This window comes from Athene cunicularia, assembly GCF_003259725.1.
Source record: "Athene cunicularia isolate RWA chromosome 14 unlocalized genomic scaffold, athCun1 chr14_part1, whole genome shotgun sequence".
Lineage (NCBI taxonomy): Eukaryota > Metazoa > Chordata > Aves > Strigiformes > Strigidae > Athene > Athene cunicularia.
This window is the reverse complement of record NW_020799118.1, coordinates 3,641,729-3,661,140: the sequence shown is the minus strand read 5'-3', so window position 1 is coordinate 3,661,140 and position 19,412 is coordinate 3,641,729.

The following is a 19,412-nucleotide window of genomic DNA, read 5'->3' as shown; positions in this document are numbered from 1 at the left end:
AACTACACATCTATTATTCATCCTTGTTAGGACTTAGGAAGGAGAACTGTAGGTTGATACTGAAGTGGTGCACCCACCCGTCTTCTTGAGGAAACTATCTTCTAAAAATCTTCCTTGTCCCATGTATCAGCTTAGAAGTTTTAAATCAGAAGTCGTTGCTCATTCCTAGTAAGGGGGAACTAAATATTAGGACTTAGAAAAATAATAACCTATCAGAAGACCCATTTCTGAAGCCATATTGAGTCCAACTGTTCTAAACCAATGTCCTTGGACCTTTTAAATTTGAATCTAGACACAGTCTGAACTTTTACACATCTCAATCTGTGCTACTACTTTTGCCTCAGAGCATGATCAAAGCTTATTTTTGTACAGCAGTAACACACAGATCTGTAAGAGACCTGTGCTTTTCATTCTGCATGAGCAAAAAGTAAAACACATTATAACGATACACCCTTACACACAGACATGGTCAGACAGTGAGTCACCTGGAAGTTAATGACTGCAGACAGAGTGAGCCTCAGGGTAGGATGGTCAATAGAGCAGAGCTACAGACCAAAAAAGGATTTTCACAGGTTCCCCCCCTCCTAGAAGTTACATGCATGAATATAAAGCATTATGATCATGTATTTCCCAAATACAACACAACTCCTGATAGGTTTTGGAAATTATGTCAAAGTGCATGCATCTAAACTATGTTCAGCAGAGATGAGATTTCAAATTTCAGTCTCCTTGAATCCCAGTAAGAGAATTTTCTGCTAGATGACTGAGTTTTTAACCCACAAGCAGCTATGATACAGGCTTGTCACTACACACAATGGTTTTGGCTCATTTTCTTTCATTGTTGTGCGGGAAAGCATACAGGGCAACATATTCTATTGAAGAGGTTCATGAGAACAGCAGAATTGCCACACAGTAGAAGTGGATATACCAGTGACAAACAAAACCAAAAGCGGATGGCTTTGGACCTAGATTCCAACACCAAAGCAGTAGTTTACAAACTACCATGAAATTTTCAGATTATCTCTGCACTTCTTCCCCCCAAATTCTTTTAAGAAGGAAACCCATCTCAAGCAGATTGCAGGCTTCTTTTTTTTTAAACCAAAGGATTAAATTCTCACAAGTAAAGGCACAACCAGTTCAAACAATGAAAAATAAATAACCAATAACAAATAAGTAATGCTTTACTGTGCAATAAAATATTTAAATTTGTAGAGGATGTAAACCAGCAAATCTTTCTTCCAATGCAAATTTCTTTGAAGTATTAACGAATGGTAGAAATTTCAGCATTACTGAATTATGATCTCACATCGTGTAAGAACATGCTTGCTCTTTTCAAGTCATAAAATAACTGCTGCCTCCTTATTACATGCATTACCAGTTCGGATCTGTTCTCTGGCCTCAGGCCTGCTGAAAACCATGCTATAAAACAGACATTCTATTAAAATTTAGGAGAATAAGATACAGGTCAAGCTGGTCTAAGTATTATTTGGTGAAAGAAAGACCTTCCTAACTATTTGGAACTTATAGCTCTAGTTATTTTTCAACTGGAATCCATAAATGTTTATCCAGGCTTCCTATGATGTCCTTTGATCTCTTACATTTTGATTTTTAAGAACACAGATAACATTCCTGTATCCATATTAGACAAATAAGTAGAGGAGACAACACAGCGGTTTGAGCTTTTGTTTGGATTTTCTCTCAGTATTTATAAACACCAAGGCAGTCCTTAATTGGTTGCCAATGCAAAGAAATTCAAGCTTAGATAAAATACCCATGCTGATCTGGTGTATTGAATATAAGGCAGACCTATGCTATACAAATTAAACTCCTGATCAGTTGTTTGTGGGGGCTTTTTTGTTGTGGTTTTTGTTTTCTTTGTTTCTGTTTGAGTTGCCGTTTTTTTCAAGGCATTTACTGTTGTAGGACTATCACTAAAGTCTCCGCTATTGAATGGAATTTTTAGTGTCAAGAAAATTGAAGGGAAGTATGTCTAAATAAACAAGGCAGAGGTTGTCTTCTAGTGAGAAATTTCTTAATGTTGTGAAACAAACATTCAGAAGAAAATTCAGCAGGAGGAAACCGGGCTTTAAACAAACAAAAGATGGTGGTGAAAATAATCTTCAGGTCAGAGGGCAACAAGCAAAGTGTGATCAGGGAGGTGGTGGGACAGTGCGTGCCAGTGGGTCCCTACTCTCCAGAGTTTAAAAGCTCAGAGTTGTTTCACAACCAGAGCTGGCACAGCAAGAACAGGGAGCTACAGTGATGCTGTGGGGTACGGAGCAGCACAGGCCGACGCACGGAGCAGTTACGGTCAGGAGAGCCATCCTACACGCTGCTGCTTGCCTAGATCACAGGCGTCCTGAAACAACCCCTGCACAATGCTCCTTGTGGCCTCTGCATCCTGGTTTGGCCCTTTGCTTTAGCGTGCAAGAAGGAAAAGGATTTATTGAACACCCATCTGATACAGCAGGGCTCAGGCTAAGCATCTGTGCACTTCGTATGCTCTGGTGGAGTTAAACCACTGCAGGAGGAACAGCAACATTGTCTTAAAAACTCAGCTCCAGAAACAAAACCAGTCATGTCATTACAAACATGCAACAAATAGAAGTGTATTCATCCCCTCATATCACATCTGTGCCCTGCAGGCAATGTTCTGAGAGAAGTCTGTGAAACTTGTACTTGCAGCTATCTCAGACAGCTCCACCTATAACTGTCTCAGCTCTGGCTCTCCCAGGGCCTGACAGGGTGCCAGAAATGTGTACGTGATCCCCCGATGTTCCTACGCAGTACTAGCTGTGTTTAACTAGCAAGCATTTGCAAACACGCCGTACAGGAAAATAAGGTAAACATGAAAAGGGACTTGGGAGTTTTATTTGCATCTGTTGTGTTCCTTTGCGTACAATGCAGAGGAGCACTGTCATCTAAACATGCTGACGCTCCAGAATCTCTCAGGGAAGGACTGTGCTGCTCCTCAGTCCTGAGGGAGCTCTAAGCCAGCCCTGTGGCCAGGCAGCTTGTGATACTTCTGCACAGCCAGCCCATGGACTGAGCTGATTGTTAACCAAGAAAATTTTGTACATGTTTTAGAGCCAAAACTAAGCTCCATGCTACTATGGTGGCTGCATTATGTCCATCAGCTGCAGGTAGGCTGCAGCAAAAGCATCCAGCACTATCTGTTCTGTTGGCCACTCTCTCCTCCAGCATCAGCATCTCCTAGACCTCAGAGATCCTAACCCATAACTGGCAGTGGCAGTCCTGCTGTTTTCCTCTGGCCTCAGGTTCCTTGTTCCAGGGTCCACTCCTAATCCCACTCCTTTGAGGAACAGAAAGGGTCAGCTGCAGGGCTCAGCCAGACATCCTTTAGGGGAGCACGAGAGGCAGCAACCGCAAAGCTGGTCTATCAGTGGCTGAACAACAGCTGGGTGGCCAAACCCAGCAGGTGGAATTCAAACTGAAATACCCACAAGCACCCTTTATGCATCACATTTTACTAGATTGCAGGATATGTTGGCTAACTGGCTAAAAGACATATTTGCATACACAAATAATTTTTTTACCATGTCCTTTTTGCTGCTTTTGGAGCTTGCCTGTTTTACAAGCGATCTATAACATATTGTTAACCTGAGCTACAGGTCCCTAGTTTTAAGTAGCCTGTCAACACAACACGTTGTGTAGCATCATCACACAGCACTATGCAGTAAGTACTTCAGGGATCTGCAGTGACTGACAGTTCCTCCATTGGTTATCGCAAAGTTTTTACAGTTCAGCTATGCCAAGGTCTACTGTAACCACTGGTGCAGAATTATCCAAAGGTACAAGAAGTGCCTGGTGAAGAGACACCAGAAAAACCTAATTTGGAAGAACATAGCCATTTGTGTTTCACTGCTGCTGATGGCTTCACCAGGAACAGTGGTACTACCAGTGCCTGGAGACATGCACTCATGAACTTTTGCATAATGCATCAGATCTGTAGGGACTTCAACAAGAAACCTCTCTTCATTCTCCTGTAGCGGAGCGTGTATTTGAGTGAACCATGACAGTACTGAAAGGGCCAAGTATTGTTTTCAGGGGAGCACCTATCTTGGCTAGCTACCTCAGATACCATGACAACCGCTTGGCAGTATTAGCAGGTCAACAGTTCTGGCTGTGGTGTGTTATGAATGTTGTTTACCTTTAAGTTGTCAGCACTAGCGATGTACCTGAAACAAGCACCCCCCTCTCAGATCATGGCTTTTCAAACAAGAACGGAGCTCAGATGACTGCTACATGCCCTACCTCTGACCCTTCGAAGGAAGGAACAAGAAACTGCTTTCCCTGCAGGGCTGGGGCAGGGGGGTGGCCATGGAGATCCCTGGGCACACGCTCTTGTTAGAGTTCCACAGAGCCATGCCTGAGCAGCGAGGAGCCACTGAGGAAGCTCAGCTATGTACGTAGCCATTGCAGAACTGAGGCTGGGCTCTCGCTGCTTCAGTTTAGCTTGGTTGAACTGGTTGCTGAAGTTGCAGTTGCTTGTTCTAACCTGCCTCTAGCAAGCTCTAGCCGCTATCCACGCACCCTGCCCTGCCCCCTCTTCTCAGGAGCTACACCACTAGTGCTTCCCTTCCTCCTGTGACTCCCTTTGCTTGCTCAGGCTGTGTCCCCACTTCACCTTTCTCATATGTAGGAGAGTACAACCCTTGCCAGGCCCCTCCCTCCCATACACAAAAGAAAGGGCACCACCAAGCCTCCATGTCATGCAGGAAAGTATGTATCCAATAGACTCAGGGAAAAAGCTGTTAGATGCCAGCATCACAAGTTGTGGCTGCACAGTACAGCCTCCTCAGTGTCTGCAGACATACATACTCCTAGGAAGAGGGCAAGTGCAAAGGGTGATTAGCTTTCCAGCTGAAATTTGTCACTAGAAGGTGCCACCCTGAGCTACGGGGGTTCAGGGGTGCTATGGAAATTAAGAGACATATAACCCATGTTCAAAATGGAGAGAGTTTTATGACTAACTACTAACAGATGCCTTGTACCACACATCACAAAATATTTCTCCCTCTTCCAAAACCTTAAAGCTGAGCTTTTTCCTTAAGTCTACTGGAAAAAAGTAAAAGTTACATAGTGCAGAATTAGTCTTGTGCATTGAACTTCACATGAATGATTTGCCCAATAAAAATATCAGTTCATGTATTTCTCCTCATGTTTGTTAGTCTGAGCAGAGCGACATGTTTACAGCTAGATGGAGGAATACCTTCTAAAAATGTACTCCAAGTACTTCATTAAAGATTTTTGGCATAGCTGAGGTTTCCTGTGTCCTGAACACAGAACAGACAAGTGCCTGAGCAAACAATGGCACTTTCCTTAAGTCATAACTCCATACAAAGGAAAAACTTGGGAATAATATGGCCTAGTAGAGAAGCATCAGGTGGAGACTGCTGAGCAAGTTTGGCTTGTTTATTAACCTGCAAGTGATGTACAAGGCTTTGCTGCTAAACAGGTCACCCAAGGGTGGGTGGAAAAATATTAGTTTTTCCTCATCTGCAGTTTGTGCAGTAAAGTTGATACACTTGCTGAACAGACAGCCCTAAACGATCAATTATTTTTTTGTACTCCAACTGAAAGCACTTATGCAAAAGAACTGCTGCGTGATTCTCACCAGGGCAGTTAAATGATACCTATGCATTGGAGAGCTCCACAAGTTCTGTACATAAATATGTAAGCACTGCAATTTATTACTAATAGATAGCTCCAGCATGTTAATGTTCATTTATCTTTCAGATTCCAAGAGCATCAGCAGAACTATTCTTGGTATGACAACATTTACAACTGAGTTTATGCAGCCAGATTTACCTGCTTAGGGCTATCTCTATGTATTTAGACCTGTCATAGTCTTGGAGAGTCCCCTGGCACATGGCACTGAGCCTGGTGGCAAGGATGTTTAATACCTGGAGCAAAGCAGAGGCAGGGCGCTCTGACTGGGGAATATTCAAGGCACAGATGAGGGGAAGGAGGAACAACTGATGAGACAGTGAGACTTGTTTTGCTGAGCTGAGCAATGCACAGGGCTTTAGAACAAGCTTCCAAAAAAAAAGAACAGCTACAGATATGAGGGCAACTGAAAAGAAGACAAAATGATACAGATTTACACAAGCAGAGTGCATCCAGTAACCAGGTCTCTTCCCCTGAGAGGACAACATTTTTTTCTTTCTTTTAAACTAGGGAAATGTAGATCTGGATTTTTGGTGTAACCCTTCAAAACTCATGGGGAATTAACTCTGTTGAAGGCAATACTAAATAATACAAGAATTGTTAGGTAAGGATCTGGCCAACAGGAAGAGAATTTTACAGTCAGATGCCACGCTTTGCCTCTCTCGTCTCTGCTGGTTTCCTGCTTCTGCTAGTTCCTTGGTTGGGCTGCTGGGCAAGGACTGATCTGGCTTCTCCCCCACCCACAAGAAACACATATGATCAACCAAGCACAGCACTGTGGCAACAACTGGTCAGGTAACTGAGTGCCAAGTTGCCTGAATGCATCCTCTGGAATGAATTATTTCCTTCAGGTTTGGATATTTGCCTGGGAGTCACTTAATCAGAATCATGCTATGTATCCTCTTCCCCATACCACCAGCACACTCCCCAGTACACGCTGGAACTCTGTTAGAGCTGCTCTGCATTTTATCCTTACAGCTTGTTTCTGGGCTAAGACTGTTTGATTTAGAAGAATTCCAGAAAAAAAATATGGAAGGACTGCAGTGAACAGCCATCTTCCTGGTATTTGTCCATCAACTAAGAAGCATGAAGGCTGGAGTAGCCCAGGTGAGGTCCAAGCCTGACTTTGTATCTGCTTTTAGCAGTTTTGATGGGTTAGGCTCTCTGCTTTTCTGCATTCCTGCTCTACATTGTAGGCATAAAAAAAAAGCCTGAAATGGAGCTTGTGGAGCTTTTACATCAGGTGGCTCATGGTTTGCTATTTCTCATCAGAGAAACACTCTGCTAGCTGTTACTGCGAGGGAGAAGGCTTTATCCCACAATGTGATTCCTGACCCAGCTGCAGATACTCTATAGAGAAGCCAAAAAAAGACTAACTCTAGCATGAGCTAACAAGCACGCTGTGATCCTATCAGGCATCAGGAAGCATCTATTCTCACCATTACTCTTGGGGTGTGTTTGGGAAAACTACTTTACAACACTCTCAGCTTTTTAAGTAACCACAAAGGGACCCTCTAAAATAATTTATAATGAAAAAAATCTGACCCAGCAAGTAAAACAGGCAGTAAACCGAAGCAAATTAAATCCTGCATCAGTAGCACTGTGTTTATATAAAATTGTTTTCCAAGAATGAGCCAGAAATTAGAGCTCTGATACAAGTGGGGTTTTTTTCTTTTCATTCCAAATTCTGATTACTTTTGTTTTTCAGTGCTAATCTTAGAATGGAAATCTTAAGGTTTCAGTTGAAAAACATGAACATGCTGGAGTTTCTGAAACCAAACTATCCAGAACACATTCATGGAGCTAGGCGAGGTAGCTGTGGTGAGTACTGAAAGGAGAGGCACTAAACCACAAATAATTTTCAACTGACTGACTTCTGCCTGATGCTAGAGCAACTGCTTCTAGCAGGACTGAAGAATATTCCAAAACAGATGAAACTGATTGCCCCAAATAGCTCAGAACCCAGGTTATAGTGCCTCTACAAGAGGCTGAATAACAGGTCTCCTTGTTTGCTGATTAAGTTTTCATGCTTTAGATACTTCTAAAATTGTCAAGTTACCTCATTATTATTCGACAGCAGCAGATATGTACAAGTCTTAAAAAACCCCAATGCGGATAGACTACTAGTATTGACCAGAGGCAGTTTCTACGTTAACTAACCTCTAGGATGCCTTTCACTGGAATCGGTATCTCTTGCCAGCTCAAAAGTAGTAATCAACAAATCCAGACTACAGAAGTAACACTAACTTACTGTTTTCTTTTACAGAGCATCAAAAAATTCAAAAGGCACTGAAGAATGACCACTGAATTCAGTACTGACACAGCTACGGACCTTAGGTATCTGAAATGTGTTTAGCACCACATCACCTGGTCTTTTCCTGAAGGGAGATTGACTGGACTGGGAAAAATAATCAAAAGTAACATTATTTGGCTCTGCAGATGTCTTTATGGACTTACACATATGAAGTACCAAGATTTTTTTTCCCTAGACTCTGATCATTTTACTACTCTACAGAAGAGTAGTTGCAGTTTTCTTACTGACACTGAAGTGGACTCAAAATCTGAACTGCCCATCCACAGCTTTTCACAAGCATTTTCATGCAAGCTCACTATATCTCAGACGCTGAGACACGCTCATTTAACAGTGGGCTAATATATTTGGAGTCACCAATTAAACTGTTTTGTTACCAAAGGAAAATACTTTTTTTTCCTCTGTCACTAATGCACTAACTTTGCTGCTCCCTAGCATATGGTCCTGGCAAAACAAGCAGTGACCACCCAGAGGACAGAAAATGTTGAGAAGACTTTTAAGAGAGAAGGCATACCCATACTGCTATCTTTGAAGGACAAGCGGTGGGGAAGGAACAGATCTCACCAAGTGGGAAGAGTAAGTTGGAACAAGGTGTGTAGGATGGGGAAAAAAGCATTCTGGCAATACAGGGACAGGGGAAGATGTTCAGAGAAGGAGTTACAGGAATCAATATAGTTTTATCATGTCCACAAGCGAAGTAGAGAACATAATAGCTACCATCAAAATTCTTTCTTGCAGAAGACATTTCTTTCCTGCCTGTTGAATTCCTCAAGGGCAGCTTAAGCAAATTGTGACCTTTGCTTTTCAGCTTGTCTCGGTAATGAAGTGAAAAAATTATAATTAATAGCATTAGCTACAGTGTAAATATACTAATTTTTCAGTCTTGGGCACTGACAATGTGATATTGCAGACCTGCAATTCTGTCTGTGGTACATAGTTGTGCTAAGCATTCTCACTGCAAAAGCATATGTGCTTTATTATGTCCGCCCTGTTCCCACACTTGCCTGCTTCTGTACAGTAAACAGCAGCTCATGGTCTTAGCCCGTGATTCTTTGTGTTGAGGTGTTCTACAATTCTTTCCCAGGCCACTACAGAAGAACAGCAAAACAGGATGCATCAAAAGCCGACAGTTCCAGCTGAATGCCAGTTTTAAAGCACTTTCACAGGTACACTGAAGATCTGGATAATATACTCAGCCAAGCATACAAAGAACAATTTGTAAAAGAGAAACATGTATCCTTCCCTTCTGAGCAGAAAGAAATTACACTGATAGCTCAATGAGAATCACTCACAAATGAGTTTTGTTAATGTTAGTTATCAACCAGCCAGCCATTGCTTATAGAATTCTGTCTTCCTGACTGCTGAACAGGGATTCTGGGTGCAATAGGCTCTAGTACCATAGCTACAGGTGCACATTTGTTGTGATGGAAAGTCCTATTCTATTATTGCTAAAGGTCTTCAGCACCCAACATGTGAACAAGCTCTGAACAAGCTTATACAAGAATAAGATGGGTTTTTCCTTTGTTTGGTTTAAGTGTCCTCCACTTTCAGTAATGAATAGTCAATTGCTTCTTTAATTGCTCCTTTATCCAATGGACCCTGCAATCTTTATCTGCTATCATCCATCAATGGTCCAAATGCTGAAGTAGTTTGTCACACACAAAGTATGAGTGACTTTTCTTTCTTCAGAGAAACACAGTCTGTGATTTATATTGAGAGGTTTACAATGTCTGACTCTCTAGGCATTTCTAACTGTCCTGAATATTTCTCACAAGCCGTATCATTACTAAATCAAAATCATCATAGTCAAACTTCTCATTTGTTATTTCTTGCAAAACTAGGAGAAAATAGTCTCTTCTACAAGTGTTCTGCATTCTTCTCTTTTAGAAATGTCAGGGTGTAACCAGAAAACAAAGTAGTAGCTTGTTTCCATTTTTGCTTCCCAGAGTGCCCTGAACAAGTGGCCTCTTACATACTGGACACAGAAGAGTGATGCAAGTAATTAAAATGCCAATTTTATTATTTTCAGAATTCTCACATACAGAACATTCTTCAACATTAGCAAAGCTAACTCCCATTTATTTTAAAAATCAAATCCTTCTGAGATTATAAAAAAGCCTTAAGGAATTTCCTCCATCTCTCTAGGACTAAAGATGCCCAATGTTTCTACACAATACCACTCAAACTAATCTTCCCCCTAAAAAGCCTTCTACTTGCCAAGATTTTTTTTTTCCCCTGTTCCTTAAAAAACAAACAAAAGCCTGTTTTGAAAGAAATATGAAAGGTATCAAAGGAGTTGTGTTGAGCCAGAAGTCCTCCTTTCTCCACCCTCACTATACTCATCTGGAAAGCATCTGGCAAACAAATCCATTGATAGTTTAGAAAAGCCTTTTATCTATCCTCACAGGCTTAAGAATTGGATCACATACACATTCCATGGACTAATTGTACAGTTCCCTTTATATTATTGCCATTTTGAAAACATAAGAGTACAGCATAGTATCTACCACACACAAAAAACCCAAACCCCCTTCCCTGGTAAGGCTGCATGAAACCCAGGTGAATAAAAGTTTCAGGACAGACCACCAGCTATGTTGATTCAATACCACCTTCCCAATGGAAGTGCTGTAAGGAGACACCAAAATACGGAGCCTACTTGAGTCCAGCTGGACTTATTGCTCATCTTTTGGTTATGCTGGATCAACTACACCCATTGCCTCAACCTCATTTTACTGCCTTATTCTTTAATTTACATCACGCTTCCCAGATCTTTGAGATATGCAAGTGGCTGGATTGATGCTAAACCTAGAGAAAAGGAGCAGAAATGGGTCCAAACTATTTCTGTATGTATCTGCTGGGCTCTCCCTTGTTCCATACTCCCCAGCTCCCACATATTTGATGGTAATTATCCAAATAATGAACAATGGATTGCAGTTCCTTTTAAAATGTTGCCATATTCAAATCTAAAGCAGGGCTTTGAAGCAAAGTCAGAGAAAAAGGTTAACTCCCTTAAATCATTTTGAATGTTCACTATAAAATATGATCATTGCCTGGACAAAGCCACTAGGCAGATTACTTCCAGAAATACTGTGACTCAGTCAGTGGATGAGTACCAAGATCAATCTATAGCCTTCCTAAGGAAAACCAAACTACTGGAAGTAGTCAATGTACAATTAGTCTTTTTTTCTCTTCCAGAATTATCAGAAGTAAAGGCAGGTAAAGTAGGAGCTATGTAGTTGCTTATTTATTTATAAAGGCTGTTTTTGGGGGGTGGGAGTCAGACTGACTTCCCTCTCCAAGGCCAGCATGTGTGTTTGTGCACAGGCATGCCCACTTTTTCAAGGAAGCAGCCCAGAAAGGAACAAGTCCACATCTCCTCCTTCACACAGACTAAAGCAGGGAGATCAAAGGCACAGTATCTCTTCAGAAGTATGAAGTGTAGTATTTTGCTGTTAAAACTATATAAACACTCACAGTAGCTTGACATTAAACTGGCAGGTTGGGAGTCACCTGCAAGTCCTCCCAGATCTACCTCATCCCATATGATATTAAGCCACATCCTTGTTCTCCCACTTTCCCCTATCTTCAGTCAAAACTGAAGTTTATGTGGCTGAAAAACTATTTACCATATGGCAGCACTTCTAATGGCCCCTTAGTAAGGGCTATACAAACTGTCTCAGCTGCCTCAGGATAATGGTTAGTTACAGTTCTTGTCTTAAAGACACCACAGTCAAACCGGAGTTTTCTGTTGTTACTGTCAATGAAAACAAGTTGCAAGTTCACAGACTGACCCAAAAACTTTAGGTGTAGAAATTAAACATTTAAAATTTAACCCCTTATTATACCACAGGCATAGCTATCAACACAGACCCCATTCCCCAGTTCAACAGATTCCTGAAATATCTTCCAAGTTGCAATTTAGATACTTCAAGTTTTCGATAAAGCTTCAGTCATTACATTCTATGGAAAAATTTTTCTTTGGGTAACTATATTAATACCAGTTTATCCCATCCTTTATAATCCAATTGCCATAGTAATACAAGAAAGTACAATTATTCCCTAATACAAATTATAACAAGTTCCAGTCTCTCCAAGGACCACTTTCCATTTCAGTTTCTGGCTTTTTTGGAGGAAAAAAAAAAAAAAAGTGGTTTATGCTCTTAATTTGGATGAGATTGTAATACTGGAAAACCAAAATCATAGATCAGTACATTGCACTCTACACAAAGAGTTGGTTAACATAAATAACCCAAATAAAACAGATGAAGAGTAATCTATAAATCCTGCCTCCATACTGCAAGTCATGTAAGACCAGCAACATACCCTCCCTAACTGGGTAGGGTCTCCTGGTACATTAAATTTAAAGCATCTAAGACACAGTGCGAGGAGGAAAATGAGCTGCACTGCCTTTCATGCACATTTATGTAAATTCCATGATTATATCAAGTAATCAAAACAGCACGATGTAAATTTGAACATGCATCACAGAAATGCAAATATTTATATAACTGTTTAAGCGGTAAACACTTAGGATGGTTCTTTGCTAGGAAAAGATTACAATGATCAGCTATTTGAAAATTAAAGTTAGCTGTTTAGTAGAATTCAAGCATTCAGCAGACCTTTGGGGACTCAGTTCCTTTCTGGGCTGACAGGTACCCTCAGGAATCAATTTCTTCTCATAGTGAAAACTTAACCCTAAACCAGGATAAAACACCTAATTACTATCCTGTATGTAATAAAAATCCCAATTTTCTGCAATGATGAATACAAGTAATCCAATGCAGCTTCCAATATAAAGTGGCCACAGTATTGCTTTCTCACTCCTTACTCAAACATGTAAGATGTACATGTAAGATAAAAAATAAGAGGTCAACTTAATTTTTTTTTTTTTTAAAAAAAGAACCATTGTATGAACAATTGCAATATAATCTTTGGCAGATGCAGAGCCTCAAAAGTTATTTTAAATCTGTTAAATAAGTTAAAACAGGTTTGCAAATGACTCAGACTGAGGAGAGCTCTTGGGAATGCTTTCTTGGCTGTCTTGCAATCCAGAACTGAGAAGAGAAGGGGAAGGAGGCATTAGTATATTTTTGAAGGTAGTTTCATGTTTTTAGCGCTATCAAACTGGATTTCACAGGCCATTATTGATGTCTTTAAGACTTCACACGTCCTGGAAACTTATGTGGCTCAGCTGTACAGCATGCAGCATACTTCATTAAGAGGAAGGAATGTTCACATTACTAAAAAGTACTAAGAAGTTCCTTAAATATTATGAGCCACTGAATTTCTGGTGTGATACTCTCAGCTGGAAAGCAAAATAAAAGCTCCCAGTTGTCCAAGTTTTACCTCTGATCTGTAGTGAGGGCTAAAATTTATTTTGAAGTGTTGGTTTGAGAATGCAGTAGAGATCCGTGGAAGCAGCCCTGCTAATGCTGTTACACAATGTTTGGCAGTCCTCGCTGTCTTGCCACATGCTCCTCCCAGCTGCAATTCCTTTTTAGCCATTCCACTGAGCTCTCTTTAATGGTCTGTCAGAGCCTGAGGACACTGATGTTAACAGCTAAAACCAAAAGCAATTACAAATAAAAATGAAGTTTCCTCTTCCTGAGTGAATGACTGTTCTTCCTTCCTAGTGACAGCCTTTACTGGAGACTGAGGGAGTTACCATTCTAATACCATGCTATTGCTTAAGAATCTCTAATTGACTGTTACACACCAGGGAGAAGTCTCACCAATGATCTGGTTTATATGCAGAAGGGTACAACAGGTTCTCTGCCCTGTTCTTTTGCTTGCTTTGTTTGATTTCCTTCTGCTCACTACACATTCAATTTATTATTAGAGCCTAACTTCAAATGGACAACAGCTATGCTACTAGATTACTTTTACACAGTGAGATTTGGGTTCTTTTTCAGGTTAAGTAAACTAGACAAAAATTTAGTGACAGAAAAATATCTAGCACTGCACAGAGAAATTCCAAGAGCTGCTTGTCATCTGTTGGCTGGGGAAAGAGACAACCCCCAGGCACATTTTTAAAAATTCTCTTTCAGTAGAATAAAAACAGGATTTATAGGATTTAAACTGAGCTATCATACAGTGGAATATTACACCTGCCAGTCCTCACTCATTCTTTATTAGTCTTACCTACTTATTCATAATTATTATAGTATCCCACTTCTCTCACGAATCATTGTATAACGTGTTTCATTGAGGATTTTACAGTTCTTATTATTTCAGTCACTTAATTCTGTCTCAGACTGGGGGGGAGACAGAAGATATTCCACTATATAAACACTAGTAAAATGTCAAACCCTTTGATTTCTGTAGCACTCTTCCAGAATTTCTAATTTTAAGCACAAAGGTGATCTAACTGTATGCTTTAATTTACATTCAAAAGAAGAGTATAAAGAAACTAGGAATGCACTGTGTCAAAAAATACACCTCTCATATGATGTGAACGTCTATTACGTGTACACATACCTACCTCCTCCTTACTTCTGTAGTCAGGCTGTCCTCCCAAACTCAGTGGCACTGTCATGAATTGATGCAGACAGGCACAAAGAATACACAGGGGATTAATGCAAGGTTCATCTAATGCAAAACAGTGAATGTCACAGGGTTAGAAAGTGACAGGAGGTGACTACGTGCTTAAAAGTTGTTTCAGAATGCCATGAACACAGGAGAAAAGAAACTTATCTGCTCAGGTAGTGAAAAGCACAGCCATAAGGATAACTCTGCGAGCAAAGCAGCAGGGGCATTTAGGTTAATGATATCCTGCCTTCAACAAGGTAAAAGGAGAGCTAAGCCTCAATTCTAAGATCCTGGATGTCCTGCAATGACATGCCCTGACTGCAGGCTGACCATTCAGCACCTATATACATGCTTGACACCCCCAGAGGCTTCTGCTCTACCTTTCCTTTTGCAGCACTGGCTAAGGTTCTATTATAAAGTGTATTAGAGTCTTCTGAAGAAAGATATTGCATATTATTAATTTAGAAGACAAGCAATCAAGCACTAACATCTGAGTCAGTCTAGGGCACAGATAACAGCCTCATGAGACAAGAATTTTCCAGTCTTCTACTTTCAAAGAAAAATTAAACCTAAATTTTTGCTTTTTAACACTTTTTTTCCCTTTTAAATTAGCATTCCTCTGAAGAAACACAAGCCAAAACTTACATTTTACTTAGGTTTTCTGTATGTGCATTCCTCTGAGGACCTCCATATCTAGTAGATCACTACTTGTGTTAGTTTTATTAGAGATCATGGAGCCTTATACCTTGAGGCAGTTCTTCAGCTCAGCATTTCATACAGAACGAAAAGCCTTTCCTCCCCCTTCCTGGGTCACGCTGTCCAAATTCTGTTTAATTCAGAATGTCTTTGTAGGTCCTAAGCCTGCTTTGACTCTGTTGATATTAACCCACAAAACTGAGACTATTAATGGCTAAGGTTATAAAAAAAAAAAATAAATTCTCATAATTCTCACACAGAATCCTGAGGTTAGACTCAAGTTTATGACTATTATACCATGTATACTATTGTAATTTTGTAAAATATTATTTCCTGTTAACATCTGGTTATTTTTAAGAAAGACACAACTAAAATGGGTTAAACCAAATGTTATTTTCACACCTTCCACTAACTAGAATCTTGTTCTATACCCAAAAAAATGCACCAATCCCAAAACTCATGAAGTTTTACTCATTTTAGAAAGAATGCTTTTCCTGTTAATTGTTATCTAAGCATCATCTTAATTTATAACTGCATATTCATTTTGTTACAAAAGATGATGCTTAATTAACGAGATAGAAAGTAGGAAGAGGAGAAATATTTTACCTACACTAAGAAAACTAGAACTGAAAATAAAAAGGAAACCCCAAATACACAGAGCATTAAAAGCCTACAGAAAGAAAAAAAAACCCCAAACATCGGTAGTCATTGCCCTTAAAGTAATCTCTGCTTGGGGTTGCCCTCAGACCAAAGTGGAACAGCCTGAGGACAACATCCAGCTATGACTCACTGGTGAGCAAGCAGCAGTGAGAACCTGGCAGCCTTCCACATCTCTGGAGGCCTGGGCTTGTGATGACCTCTGCCTCCCCACCTGCTCTGCCCACAGGACTGCTACTAACTAGGTCATGCTTACAGGTGAAATGTGGAGTCCTGGCTAAATAACACTGTGTGCTTCAGTAGGGAACCCGGTTAGGAACCTGTCAGGTCTGCACTCCCACAGCAGCAGCCAGGTCAAGCAAGCCTGCTGCTGAATGTCTGCATTTACGTGTAGCATTGCCCCCTCTCCCAGATGTCCGTTTGACTTTGTCAAGTGGCAGTGGCTATCTGTGCCCCATGGATGTCATCATCCTGGAGATGCAGCAGTAAGACTGTTGCTTTTGCCAACACATACAGCCCAAAATGAGGTGTCCAGTTTGTCAAAGCAGTATTATAGATGGTCCCTAGATCGTGCTTAAAAGCCAGTTCTTACAGACCAATCATATCAGGAATCCATCCCCTTGTACTGTTGTCTTGCGTCTTCCAGATCTGAAGCCTCACAGATCCTGGCAAGCCTGAAGGTATCCCTTCTTAAGCAAGGGTTTTCTCCCTCTTCCTGTTTACCCATACACTGTAAGTAAACATACTCATACCTACATTTCCCCATTTGATAAGAGCTGCTTGCAAGCTGACCCTTGCTAGATATGCAAAAGTGAGAAACATGGCATACCCTTAAAATTCCTGCAGACTTGCTAACAGCATGATGAGACAGTAAGTACATACCACTTGAAAGTTTCAGGCAAAGCAATCTCCATCAGCATATTACCTATATACTCCTATGCAAATCCTAACAGCACATCACTTAACCATATAGTCTGTCAACCAAACCAACCTCTTAGATCTTTTATTTTTCTACTGGAAGAACCTTAAATTAAAATCAGCCTCTAGGTAGCGCTGTCAGTGGTATAATTATGCATACACACATTGGATAACCAAATAAAGCCTCTTTGGTAGTCTAGGCTATAACTGGTCTACTTTTATTGACAAATCCCATAGCCTAATGCTTCTGCAATCTTAATTTCTCCTTTTGGATCCCCTAAATTATTGACTGCTGCTCCCCTCACACATCAGGACTTGTATTAGTAAAGTGCAGGGACAATTGGTTTTAAAAGAAAAGGACAAACACATAGGCATTGACTTGGGATCTCCACAGACATCTAAGAGAACCTAGAAGACCAGGACCCAACTCCAGGCTGCCTACTGTATCTTTCTAATCATAAAGCAGCTCTACCCACAAAAGCACTTAACAGATCATAAATGCAATACTTACAGGAAAACTTAGGAAATGACAGACATCACCCAATGCATCTAGTGAAAAGAGCAAGCTTCAAATACATTTGTTTTTATTTCCAGAGTGACACTGCTGTCTGTAAGCTCAAAGGAGTATCACAAGCTTAGACAGTAATCAAACCAAACACTAAGATCAGGGTTCAGCTACCAAACACTAAGATCAGGGTTCAGCTGCCTACATGTGATATTCCTAGTGTGATTTACCTGCTGTGTCTCTTACTACCGTGCTGGAAGGGTGTTGGTCTCAAGTCCTGCATCACAACCTTCATCCACACGTCTCAGACAGAACCACAACTCATTAACCCAAACATGTAATCCCTTTCTTCACATCACCCCTCTCCCCAAAGATGAGCACCCTCTTCTCTAAAAACTAGAAAGGCTCTGGCAAATCAAGAAGTTGGGGAGGAAATTAGTTCACAATTGCACTAATTGAAATGTTCCAAAACAAAGCACGTCTATTTGTACACATAAGGAAATCACGGAGATTAAGGTTCTTCTCAGGTAAGAAGCGAGTTCAGGACCATACTAGAACTCCAGAGTCTAGAAGCAATAATGGTTCGTGAGGTTGGGTCTGTGCCTAAACTCAGATTTCAGTCACTCTCATGTACTATAGTGCTTAACTCTACAAGTCTGTTAAATCCACGCCTAGTCCAGACGCTTTTCTATGTAAGTATCCTCTAACTAGTTTTCAGTATACAGCAAATCTAAGTTGTTTCTTAACTTAGAAAAATGTTAAATAAAAGAAGCAGCAAGACCAGCATTCCTAATAGTCTGAAAACCTCATACTTCAAACAACAGAAGTATTGTTACTGATTGCCCTGATGTTATAGCTGCATGACCTGGCAGCAATAATATGCAGTTTCTAGGACTCAAACTGAGGTGCTGAGAGAGAAGTAGTACAGACTGCAATGCTTCCTTTTGCAGCTGGAAATTGAAAAAGCATTCAAAATAGATACAGGCTCCCAACATACAGCAGGTCACATGCAACTCAAGAATGTACCTGTTTAATGATTAAAAAAATATACTAAAAAAAAAATAATCACAGAAGTTACAACAAAATCCTGAAGTTCCCCTCTGATTACAAATCTGGAAAAATTAAGGCCGGGATTTGAGAGACAAACACAGATGTTCTCTTTAGCACAGGAAATGTCCTTTCTTGGGAAGATTCTGAATTTTTATTTAGCGAGTTTCCTAATTGCTGCAGTGGCCCAAAAACTTGTGGTAAACTTCATCCTCTTGTGCTGTCTGTGGCTTTGGGATCTTCTTTATTGACCCAGAATTTGTTGCATGGTTTTGGAAAACAATTTTGCAGTCCAGGGGCCTGTACAGTTAACTCCTTTATACCCTTTTGAACTGGCTACTTCTGCACTATTACATCTGTGACTGCAAGGCTGACCTAATCCAGGTGCTCCCTTTCAATCCAATGGGTTAAAATTTTCTTCTTAAAAGGGAAAGCAGGACCTTAATTTCCATTACCAACAGTAATGCACACAAAATGCTACAGCTAACAGTATTACAACAGTAGTATACCACAAGTGTGAGTTCTTTGCATATTTACAATAGGAACACAGAAGTGCAACACAGAAGAAAATTACTGTTTTGTGGTTTGTTTGGTTTTTTTTTTTTTTTCCACGTTGCCATTTTGACAGACAGTCTTTCAGGATTCCAATCCGTAGCCTGTGGGATTTTATTTTACACTGAGAACTTAGTCACATTTAACATCAGATTTGCTTGCAAGGAACAATGCAGTCTTATCTAGAAAGCTAGGAAGAGATTCATATATCTGTTGATATATTTTGCTCCAGTCATCTCTGCTTATAGAAGAGTTGGGCCTCAGAATTATTAAGATTCATTGCATCTAACCACATCTCAGACTCTCATGTGCTTCCTCTGTACTTTGAAACTCAGTGCAGTCTTATCTACATTGGCTTTCTCCACAGGGATATCCCTCCCACAGCCCCAACACAGAGATCCGCATGCCTCCTGAGTGCCCATGTTTAATTTTGAAAGTATACATTCAGTCTAATGAGGAAAAACGAAACTGGGTGCCTAAACTGATAAGTACTCCTGAATGCACAGC